The sequence below is a fragment of the Tympanuchus pallidicinctus genome, unplaced genomic scaffold (genome assembly GCF_026119805.1).
Source record: "Tympanuchus pallidicinctus isolate F22 unplaced genomic scaffold, pur_lepc_1.0 scaffold2, whole genome shotgun sequence".
Taxonomy (NCBI): Eukaryota; Metazoa; Chordata; class Aves; order Galliformes; family Phasianidae; genus Tympanuchus; species Tympanuchus pallidicinctus.
Window position 1 is genome coordinate 13,641,808 of NW_026294721.1, and position 12,245 is coordinate 13,654,052.

The 12,245-nt window shown below is 37.9% G+C and overlaps 1 long non-coding RNA gene across 3 annotated transcripts in view; it reads right to left on the reverse strand.

Annotated features, from left to right (window-relative positions):
- Positions 1 to 3,654: 3,654 nt before the first annotated feature.
- Positions 3,655 to 12,245, reverse strand: part of LOC128080751 (uncharacterized) — a 31,799-nt gene continuing 23,208 nt past the window's right edge. Inside the window, exon 3 of one of the 3 annotated variants that reach the window (XR_008206873.1) lies at positions 3,655 to 8,940. This is a non-coding gene — a long non-coding RNA (uncharacterized LOC128080751). The remainder of the gene's footprint in view (positions 8,941 to 12,245) is intronic. The other 2 variants (XR_008206871.1, XR_008206872.1) reach the window with 2 other exon arrangements.

Consider the following 12,245-nt stretch of genomic DNA (forward strand, 5'->3'; position numbering starts at 1 on the left):
TCAAAGTGGCTACGAAGATAGCAAGAAGATACTCATGTATGGAGTTTACTGGCCAACGTGCTGATCAGTACTGCCTCAATTTTAACTTGTATTCTCACACTTACACGTCTCCCTGTCATCTGACGTGAACTTCTGTACTTGCACCTTGCAGCCAGGGTCTCTGTCCCCCATTGTCTTAATTATGGACTCTGTGTGCTGCAGATACATAAATCATGGAAATTTAATCAGGCTTATTGCATCCCTCATCTGCCAGCACAGTCTGAAATGAAAGCTGCAATGAAATAAAGGCTATTCCCAGTAAGAGGGAGCAGCAATGCTACATTCTACATTTTCTCTGGGTAAAGCATCTCTGGGCTCCCAGGTGCAGTCTTCAGTTCAGGCTGTCACTCACGGCATTCACCCTCATCCCTGCTTCCTTTATTGCCAGCACGAAGAGGAGAAAAGCAAGTCACCCTGTGCTTAAATTGGAATTGATAAAAGCCCAGCCATGAAGCAGCAAACTGCCATCCTCATAGCCAGTTCTGCAAGTTAGGTCACAGTCAATAGTACCTCTGGAGCAAGTGTTTAAGCAGACATGTGGGGCAACTTGTCAGGTAATTTCCAGTAGCTTAATCAGATCCTGTAATAGGCGTTAAATAGTGACGTCTCCATACACTGATGAGAATTGGTCTTATCCACAGGCTACTTCCTAGTAGCAAATTGGGGCTCATAAAGGGAACCAGCTGAGTGTGGTATACAGCTATAGAAATGCCAAATAGATACCCAAATCAGGATGGAAAAATTCTCATCGTTATATGAGAATTTGAAAGAAGTACAATACCAATTTGATGTTTGAAGGACGCTGAATACTGAAGTTTTTCATCATTGTGTGCTGCCAGAGCCTGCATGATTAGCACCTATTGAAATCAATTAGTTTAATCACAGTAATATCCTCCGGGTCTGGATGGGTTTGTAAGACAACCCCAAAACCGTGTCTCTGCTGGGAAAATTACCCATTACTGACAATGGCTACACCCTAACAGATGCAGATGAATAAGTAAACACATTAAGCTGCTGAGGTAGACTAGGACAAACAGCACTCAGCACTGCTTAGTAACCATTCTGCGTTACTCATCTGCCAATGTGTTAGCTGCTATTTAACTTGTTCTGTCCTGATTGACACTTGGAGCTAAATAGTGCTCAGCCTTTGTTCCTTTTCCTAGCAAGGTATGAGGTTTGAGTGTCTGCAGCTTTCAAAATACCTTCTGAAGACAAAGATGAAAGAGTCATTGTAATATGGTGGTGTATAAATCAATAGTGGAAAATTATTTTAACTTCAAAATGTTCTAGTGAGCATTACTGTTTGGGATGGAATATAACACGGACTATAGCCAGCATTAGCAAGTAAAGATGAAAGGAGATATTGTGAAAAAAATGAGAGGGAAAAAAAAAAAAAAAAAAAAAAAAAAAAAAAAAAAGCTGAATTAAGTACTAAGACCAGCAGAACTGTCAAATGTGTTAGACTATATTCACAAGCACTCATGTGTGATTTGCAGGCACAAAACATAAACATTTGTTTAGTTCGTGTAATTTGTCTATTCAGAGTACAAGGCTTTTTGGGGGGAGGGCTTTTATCTTCATGCTGGAATTTAAATGTCTAATATCCTGCTAGGAGTGTTTGAAGCACTTCCAGAAGAACTGTTTTCCATTAGCAAGCACTGACTCAACGATCTCTATTGAGTTCATCCAAAAAAATTTAAAGAAAATTATTTGTTATTACTTCTAAAAGGTTAAATGATTTCATTTGGACCTCATTGTTTCAATCGTTATAGACTATAAAAGATAATGTTTCAAATATGTTATTACTTGAAAATCAAAATAATAAAACCAAAGCACACTTTTGACTTCAGTAAAACGAAATCTTTGATAATTGTTCTTTTGACGACTTCCAGTAAAGTAAGTCCCAAATGTCATTTCTCAGTAAATTTTGGAATTTTGTCTTTTTGTTTAAATTTGAGGAAAAACAAAAATTAAATGTTGACATTTCTCAAAGAACATGAGCATTGAGCTTGGATACTTCTAGTGACTAACTGCCTGGGTAGTTCTACATGATGTAAGTTGAGACGTGCAGCCTGTTGAGCTCCGGAGGCACCAGGAGCTTTTCAAGCTGTTCCAATACAGTTCAGAACTACAGCTATTCTGTCAAATAAGCAAGTCTATATTTACACATTTTCTCTTTCTGATCAGCAGAGTAACAGAGACTAAAAAGACACTCTGTTTGCACCTATAGTGATAAGAATAGGATTAGGCACATTCACTGGCCTGGAAGCTCTTCAATAGGATGTTAAACTTTTTTACCCATCAAAGGAGAGCAACATGGGAACCAAGCACCTCTGCCTTATCAAATGGCAAGTGAAAGACAACAGAATCACAGAATCGCAGGATTTGTTTGCATTTTATATTAAAGCATGGCAGTGCAGATATTAGTCTCAGTTATTTTTCTCAAAACTCTGATTATCAAGTTAAGTGCAGCAGGGAAAAATCAAGCTCACTCACCGCAGGCTACAGGAGAGCTTGTTGCCAGTAATAATCTCAGAGAAGTTTACTGGCATCCTTTTTACCCAAGCCCCTGGTCTATTTTCTGTTCAGGCAGCCTGTAAGAAAAGTTCTGAGAGGCACAGCTCCTTCCTTTCATCCCTTTCATCCCATCATCAGTTCATTCAATTTAGTCTGCACCTGAATGAATGAACTGACCCTTCAGTCTCATCCTCCTTGAATTTAAGAAGCACCAGAAAACTCCTGCCCTCCCAATGACAAATTCTTCTAATGCTACTGTGTACGATAGGAACACACAAATGGCCATACTGTCTGCCCAAAGGTCTACCTGGCCCAGGAGCATGTGTCCAACAATTATCAACAGTAGATGGCTAGGGAAGAATATGGAAACATGTAGTGATTTTCACGGAAGAACTCTCAGCCTCCAGAAGATCTGTATTTGAGATCTCCTCTGCAGGCAGTAAGGTCTTTGTGTTTAGTTGACAGTGGTGGGATCTTCCATGTTTGTTTGTTTGTTTGTTTTTGTTTTTAGGCGTGTTTTTTTTCCTGCTTGTTTTGAACTGCTTAAGCACTGGGCTCATACATCTCTAAATGGAAAGAAGTGAAGAATGGTCATTTTTTTTCCTCAAAATTTGAGTCATCATTTATGTGATGACGCTAGCGCACATTGCTTATTGCCTTTATCTGAATTTTCTCTGTTCTGTACCACCGTTTTTAAGAAGGAACACAGACTGTAGGGCTTTATGCAGTCTCTTTTCTTCTCTATTTCTTTTCTAATAATTCCTAACATTCAATTTATATTTTTTATTCCTACTGATGCTTTTGCAAGAACTATTCATTACAATTCCAAGATCTCATTGCTATGTGGTAACACTGAACTCAGACCCCACCATTTCCACACAGTTAAGATCATGTTGTTGTGTGGTTTCTTTGCCCAGAATATCACTTGTATTCATCTGTATGGAATGAGTGAAATTAAAATTTACAGCATGCTCAACACTTGAAATTCAGCAATAAAATAAACAAAAATATTTAAAAAAAAAAACAAAATTCTTCTCTTTTATTCAATTTTTTATTAAAATTCTTATATTTTATTTAAATCTATTTCACTCAGGAATTTCCCACCAATGACACCACAACAGTGTAGCATCAAGAGATCGCTGTGCATCATTTGATACCAGTTTCTTTTGAGAAATATTACCACTTCTCTTAGCATTATAATGACTCATCATGCCACCTTAGAGATGCAAGTCTTAGACACAAGGGAATAGAAGGAAATCCCACCTTTCATTAACAAAAACAAAGCACATTTCAATCTATCACTGGTCTAAAAGTTAAAACTTAAATAGATGATATAGTCAAGAAAAACAGCAAACAGATAACAGAGATCTAACTTTAATTTCAAATCTGTTTTGACCTTATTCCACATTTTTTGAAGCACGGCTTTTAAATGAATAACAGAATTAGGTGGCAAACATGGGACCCATATATACTTCAAGTCTACCAGTCTAAGTCACTTCAAGTCTACCAAATTTGTATAAAACAATCATGTGTGATATATTACTGGAATGCAGCCCAGAGTTTACTGGGTTTTCCACTAGAAATGCTGTCAAATGAGTCATACCATAAAGATCACATGAGATTTTGAAAACACCTTGATGAGAAATGATTTAGTACTTCCAGGACAACACCAAATAGAACAAAAAATTGCATTGCAAGTAGCGTGGTTGTTCATACTCTAATGTTGGAAACTCTTATTTAAGATCTGATGGTGATATTATCTCATTACCCAAATGAGTGTTCCAGCCCACAGGCTCTGAATTAGTCATGAAAGCATTGCTTACATTTCTCTTCATGGAGCTGTTCCACCAGCGGCCCTGATCTTAGTTGGGAAAACAAAGCATGAAAAATCCCAGCATTAGGAAACAACACTTTACATAAAAAGTTGATAGAGTGTATACACAGATATACCTTGCCTCTGTCACTCTGATGTTTTGCTGTGCTATTTTTTTTCATACAGTTTGATGTGTGAGCAATATACATGGACCACTAAATACTAAGGTTGATAAATACAGTTAGAAATCATTGATTGTGCAAAATTACTATAGTTTTAACAGCTTTGAGGGCAAATTCTACCGCTATCTAAGCATATAAAACTAGCTAAAAAACACACCTCCACAAATTAGTCATTGTTTTATAAAACCCTTAATTTTCCAGTTTAAATTCTTTAGAAGTACCTGTTTTATTACTGAGCATTCAAAAAAATCAGGTTGAGAATAAACATCTTTTCTGCGCTCTCCCAAACTGTAGGCATTGTAAGCTAATATACATTCGCATACCCACTGTTCACAAAATCTGTTATTTTCATATTTTTCCTGGCACAATGTGATCTCCTTTTAAATCAGGAGAAAGGAAAGCTTTTTTAGGTGATTATTACATTACATGACATGCAATAAATGTAAATCATCTTATCTCCATCCAATATTACTATGTGACATCAGAAACACTGGATAGGATTTTATCCTGTATAAACACAGAAATTCGTATTTCAAGCCTTATTTCCAGCTGACCTAATAAAAGGCAGATTATCTCTTACCATGCTGTATTCTTTTACAAAAGCAACCCTTCTTTAATGTCCCCATCGGTTTAATTGTGAAATATGAAATTGTCGCATTTTAGAACGCTATAATTCCTGCTCTGATAGCTGCCTGATCTGCACTTTTAAGAGTGTAGCACACAAGGACCAAGAAGACCAAGCAAAAAGTTGACACTTTGCTCTTGGATCCAGTAGTGGGGAAGCACAGAGCCTGGTAAACCCACGTGTTGACTAGGGCAAACACCATAATCTTCTTCCTGAGTGGGATGTGCACAGAGCACTGAGCTGAAGGAAGGGATGAGGACCACGCTCTTGCTTACACTGTCAGGATGAAGTCTTGCTTTAGTGAGACTCGGTGCAGGAGAAAAACATGACCACCCCACCCCAAGAGTCCTGCTCTATTTCTTCATTTCTGTTTAAACACCAGCACGTGGGAATATGTTAAAAAGTTTCTGTAACTCCCTTCTGTGCCAGAAATATCTTAAGCAAGTCAATCTGAAACTAGCTGTTGTAGTACCTCCATTAACTGTTTCACTGCTGGGAGTTTACTGAGATTGGCTTAGTGGGTAAAGGTGAGAAACCTCTTGACTTTAATTTGCCCCAGCTTCCTGGTTTGTTCTTAGGTCATTCCTGGTTCAGTCTCTTCACTGCTGGTCCTGCAGTGGGCTAAAAAAGCACTGCCAACACTTAGGCACCTGCAGCAGCCATTGTTTATTAGAACTCCACTCTGACAGTTCTGTGCATCCTGCTCTCCTGCATTGCTTTGGCCATCCTCCAAATTGCAATACCATTACCAGTATACTTAAGCTTGCATAGAATTCTCTGGAATTTCCTCTCACGTTGAGAAGTTCTTTTCAGGCTGTTTGAGGTTGATTTGGGATTGCCAGTGTTGGGAAGATAATTGTAACTGAAGTGTCCCCATATATTTTAGTGTTTGTGCTTTCTGAACCTTCCAAAAGCTGCCAAGAACACAAAGTACTAAAAACTGAGAGATGGAGGAAACTTGAATGTGAAAAACCTCAAATACTCCTTTTTACTTTGAGTTTTAACAGAAGATTCAGTCATTCCATATTTTACCAGATTCAGTCATTCCAGACTGGCCAGATTTGCCAGTATGTATAAACTCTGGATGGTCAATGAGTAAAACAATCACTGAACTTATAAATTCCAGCCTTGCACTGAAAATGCAGAAATTACTACCAGAAAAGCCAGAAAGACAACACCCTACAGCTCTGTTGCTGTAAAAAGGATTCTGGCCATTGCACCCTTAACATGTGGCAGTAGATATGAGCAGGACTGCTAGCTAATGAGACACCTGGGAAGGACTGCCAAGATAATAACATTGCATGTTCCTTACATTTCAGAAGTCCTAAGAATCATTATAGTGGCAATATGTACAACCAACTTCTACAAAATAGGAGTATCTTCAGATTTCAGAGCCTTCACAGCCTTGCTTCTCCAGAACCTAAGTGGTACAGGTAAGTGATACAGGTAATTGCCTATTCTGAAAACAAGCTACAGTACTCTTCCCCTCCTTCAAAATGTACCAACTTTACTTATGGAGGCAATAGTTGTACTGCTGTTGAATTGAAAGCTTATTGGATCACTTATTAGTACAGAATTACTTGGTGTTTAGTGTTGTGGGGGTTTTTTTATGAGTAAATTCCTCATGTGGCTGGAGAAGGTTTTATGCAAGAAAGGAAACAACTTGAAGTATTTTGACTGAGATTCCATGTGTGACACAAAATGGACACAGTATAAAACAGGCAGAAAAAGCACTGTATTTTTAATATGATGTGCAGATTTAGGAATGACATAAAACTACTTTTGTCTTTTTGGATAAAGTAAAGCAAATAGTCATTGACTTCCACTGAGATACGGTTAGAGAGTTGAAGGGCATCAAAGTACTAAATGTGTTAGGCAATAATTGAAAACTAATGTTGTGGAATATGAATGACTTTCTTTTTAAGAACTTGTCTTGGAATGTGACTAATACCTGCACACAAGATATTTAAATCTACACATAACGCAATGAATAGAGCAAGTGGGTTTTACCTGTTTGGATTTGTACACAACAGAAGTGCAAAAATTTGGTGCTCTAGGCAACTGTGCCATAAAAACACATTTTTGGACTAAGGCATCCAATCCATTGTGTTCATTACATGACAAAGTCAGTACAAGTGAAACAAAACCATACCATTTAGATGGAATACACATCACAAAACAGCTCCTGTATGAATCAAGGATCAAACTTTGTCCACACAACCAACTACCTCAAATTATTTTAGGCTTAGTGAAGGAAATGAGAGTTTCAAAACTGTGGCACATCTACTTATCAAATTTAAAGACTATGCTTGAACACAGTTTATAACAGAGAGAGAAAAATGACTTCTGCACTAAGATACTTATAAGTGAGGGCCACAGAAGTCAAACCCAACTAATAATGCCAAAATGTAGAGGCAGTTTCTAGAAAGCAGAGCAGACAGTAACACCTTAACCAGCAATGAGGTCTAAAGTATCCTGACACACACACACAGTACTGCCTAGAGTTTACCCCAGATGCCAAATCACATCAGATGTACTTGAGATGGGGAAGGAACGAGGGCAGTGCCAGCATGATTAAATCAATGCCAGCTGGGTTCCCTTCCCTGATTCTGATCCCATTTGCACCTGGATAAGAGGATAGAAATACTGCAGCACTGTATATGTACTGCCCAGAAAGAAGAAAAAAGATAACCCAAAACTAATTCTGCAAATAACTCAGCAAGTACACAAAGGTTATACAGAGTTAGTTTAGTGTCACAAGTTCATGTTTTCAAAGCCTTCATTCAGAATTCAAATGTCTGTCCTATTAAAACAAAGCACACTACCTTTTTCCAGTTTGTGCAATCTCTACATAAGATTAAGGATAAACAATCAAAAAGCCAATAGCTGTGTCAGAGGGAAGAGCTTAGAGTTTAGCATTGAGCGTGCAGATCCCTTCACCCAGATAAGACTTGTTTACCAACTCAGTCCACACTCCAGCAATACTCCTGCATTCGTCAGGGCTATAAAGCTCTCACAGGGCAACATCCATGCACAGCGCGCTCTCTTGATGCCAGCTGGACCCAAGACACTTTGCCAGCCAGCAGACCTCAGTTACTCAAGCTTCTTCTATTGGCCTTGGCTGGATGACGCATCCCAGGATAGAGATCTGTAGCACTGTGGTGGCTCCAGTTTGCTACAGAGACAGCAGATCCCTTCCTCCACAACAGAAGCTATTGCAAATGCCACCCACTGGCTTTACAGTTTCTCCAGCATCTTCCCACAGGACAATGAATGTGCTAAGTCTTGCTCTGTAAGGCATTTCATGTCCTGGGACTAAGATCAATACACTGCCAGAGAAAAGACCATGGTCAACAATTACACAATGAATGCTACACAGTAAGATTACAACTCATTGTAGGGAGAAAAGATTTAGGGTTTTCCTGAGGACCTCATAAAAATTAGAAAGTGGTTGACACCCTTTTATTCCAAATGCAAAGCATATTTCTTCATTTATATATACATTCGCATAGCACAACATATGTTACTGGATAAAAATTCATCAAAACAAACGTAATATTCTAATATGCACATTTCTTTTTCCATAAGATGGATAAAAAACAAAATAAGACAGATGAGTAGTCATGCTTTGCTTATTACCTTTATAATAAGGTTTTCAGATACTGTGATGGCAAACCTCTTGAATAGCAAGCATTTGCTTTATTCTGTTTTTCTGTAATTTCTGTGGGGGATTTCTTGTCACTTTAAAAGTTATATGCTTGGTTCTAGGAAGAAAGATTAGCTTTACTCAGAGGTCTAAGTAATTCAGATATATGGCAGGCAGCACCTAAAACAAAAGTGTAATATCAACAAACTCAGAAGTAGTTTTTATAGCTGTTAAATATACATGTTGCAAAAGATCAAATTTACTGCTTTGTTCTTATTGTATTAGCCACTTATAACATTTGGGTACTGAGCAACATAAACTTATTTTATGGTTCTTTCATCTTTTCCCAAAAGGATTCGACACTCATAGACAAGCTAATTCAATGTAGAGCCAACACAAGTTTTTATGATAGGCACTGCACATACAGAAGTATCATTTCTGATGGATAACATCCTTTCAAGCTCTTTTCTAGATCCATGAATTTATGAATTGCATGGCAGAGCAGGGATTGCAACAAGCTTAATTTCAGTTATATGTTGACATTTTTCCCTTGGGAAAGGTTTTTATCAAAACAAAAAGAAGGACTAAAGATAACATGTTCCCTTAGATTGGCCCAAACAGGTCAGTTTAGCAATTTTGTTCTTTACTTATCAAAAGGTGGGCTGTGGAGCCCATCACCACCTATAAATAGAAACATTTCTTGGGCTGGCTTCATTCACAACATGATTACAAAATGGAACGGTTAGAAAAAAGAATGCAATTGCTGTGGAATAAAATTGAAAGTAAACAATGAATTACGCAAATAAATGCCACATGAAGATAATGATAAGAAAGCAACTCAGGAAACCTTTTTGACAGTGTACTGGAAAGCTAAATTTAAGGAAGCCAGAATACCAGCAAAGTTTTCTACCTCCACCTCATCAGTCATAATCTAATTCTGGTACACCAGAAGTGAGAGGTGAAACATTAGTCTGAGGGTCTGTTTACTCAAAAACACTATTGGTGCTTTTGCTCAGGACTCTAAACTCATCATGAGATGATGACAAACAGTGCTGAACATAACTGTGGAAGTAGTTTTATTCCCACCTTTTCCTAGAAGCTGCTCCTCCCAGGGAGTGAGTATAGAGAAATTTCCACCTCAGGAGTTTGAGTGAAGTAGAACATTGCTGCTAAACAGAAATTGGTAAGGTGCTTGCAGAACTGTATTTAAGGAAACCCAGATTAGGTGCAATTAAGAGATCTGTTTAGTGCTGGCAGGATGTGGCAATATGTAAGAAATTCATGGTACCCTTAGGGGGAGTTTCTTATTTCTCATGATATTCAATGATTTCTGTTTCACAACTAAAAAGTGTGAAAAAATGCTAACATTTACATTCAAACTTGCACTGCAAAAAATACTCATATTCAGTATCAGCTAAAATGAAGCTAGCATAAATTTTGATATGACCATAATCTTTCTTAACTCCAAAAGAGGTGAACTCATTTCTCCTTCCACACATTAACGTGGAGATATTACCTGATGGTGTATAGTCAGATCTTGGTTTCTTGGAGTTTTCATAGTACTTTCCAGCACTACAAGTGGTGGTAACAGTCTTGCCATAAGCATGATTGCCATCAAGAGATGAGATATTAATTTAACAGTACTATAATAACCCTTTTATCTCACTTAATAAAACTAATGAAGTGGAGAGCACAGTTTTGTTCAAAATCCAACTCAAATCAGCCTGTTTCACAACAGTGTGTTTTGGCTTTCCAGAAGGACTTCTTTACTGGTCAGCAAATCTGTGACAGGCTGGAGAAAAGTTAACAAGATTATGAAGATAAAATTGCCTCAAACCAAAAAATCATATAATTTTCTTGAAACAAGCACACAGATGGAATTGTAAGGATAATGGGAAAAGCGCATCTGAAAAGATTTCAAATGGAAACAGTCCAGTTGCAGTCACCAAAGGTCTTACTATATTGTACTGTACTGTACAATACTGTACCTTGGCTGAACTGTCCTACCACATCCCCCTACTATCAGGTTTGGTACTTTCTGACTTCCATCTGTCTGGGCCAATGAAAGATGGACTGCATGGGCAACATTTTCTAGCAACAATGCCATCATAGCAGCTGTGAAACAGTGGGTCATCTCTGCTGCTACAGATTCTTATGAGCATGGCACACAGGCTCTTATTCATCCCTGGTGAAAATGCACAGCTAATAGTGGTGACAATGTTGAAAAATAGTGTTTTGCAGCTGAAGGCTTGCTCTATCAAATACTGTTATTGAGCTCTTTGTATCAGTTGTTTCTTCCATGGAAACAAGTAGGAGGCACTACTTTCAGTGAGACCTACACACATACACATAAATGTCACACTACCCATTTTAAACATACTTGTATATATTCTTGTGCAGTTAAAATGGTACATCTGGCTTTGTGTATTGCATTCACATAGCCATGCTGGCATATACAGAACTCAATATAAATACTTCATTATTAGACATCTTCAGCCCTGTGTGATTATATTTCCACTTTTGCACTGTAGCACAAATAATTGTCAAAATAGTTGGACCACCACAAAGCAAAAACAATTTTTAATTAAGCAAGATCATTTGGGAACAATCTATGGTGGTTTTCATGTAGCATGTATTCTAGCTTCCTCAGCTGTAACTCAATACATTTATAAGCCTCTTTATCTATAAAGAAAATGAAAATGAGAAGCCATTTCAGTCTTATGTAACAGAAGGAATCATTCTGTTATGAATCCAGGAAAACACGTGGAAGGTAGTAGAGGAAAGAGAGCTAACACAGACACTTTGTCTGAACTCCAAAAGATGCAGATGAGTCACCTGCACAGAGCACATCATTATGATATGAACTCTCTCTATATGAAAGTGCTGACCTAATGTGGGAAACATGAAATATCTCCTCCTTGATTGCTGAAATTATGCTTGTTTCAGGAATGATGTATTGACAGCTTAAGTCGTTGCCTTCATTGAAATAGCTGGCAGGTTTTTGCTTTTTCAGAAACTAAATCCAAATATTTGTTTAAATTAAAGATTTAAAATAGCCAGCCATTAGTTGAAAATATGGGAAAAGCAGATTCACACTGCTTCTCTTCCAGATCAACACCTAGCGTTTTTGTTCTCTGAAACCATGTGTCTGTGTTTGAAGATTGGATACCCTTACACTGTTGGCGTAACACATAGGATTTTTAAAGCAGTGCAGTTTTCTATTGCATGCAGTCGGCTCTAATGCCAACAGTAATTCGTTCTGAAATACACCAGCGAAACAAGTATTAACTTTTTTTTCCCATTATCATAATGCAGATGCTGTTAGGACAATGACCACCACCCCAGAAGAGCACTGACAGATTTCTGTGCCAGCACACTCTGATCAGAAATCTCATGTGCCCTGCTCTGACCTGCAGCAAGACC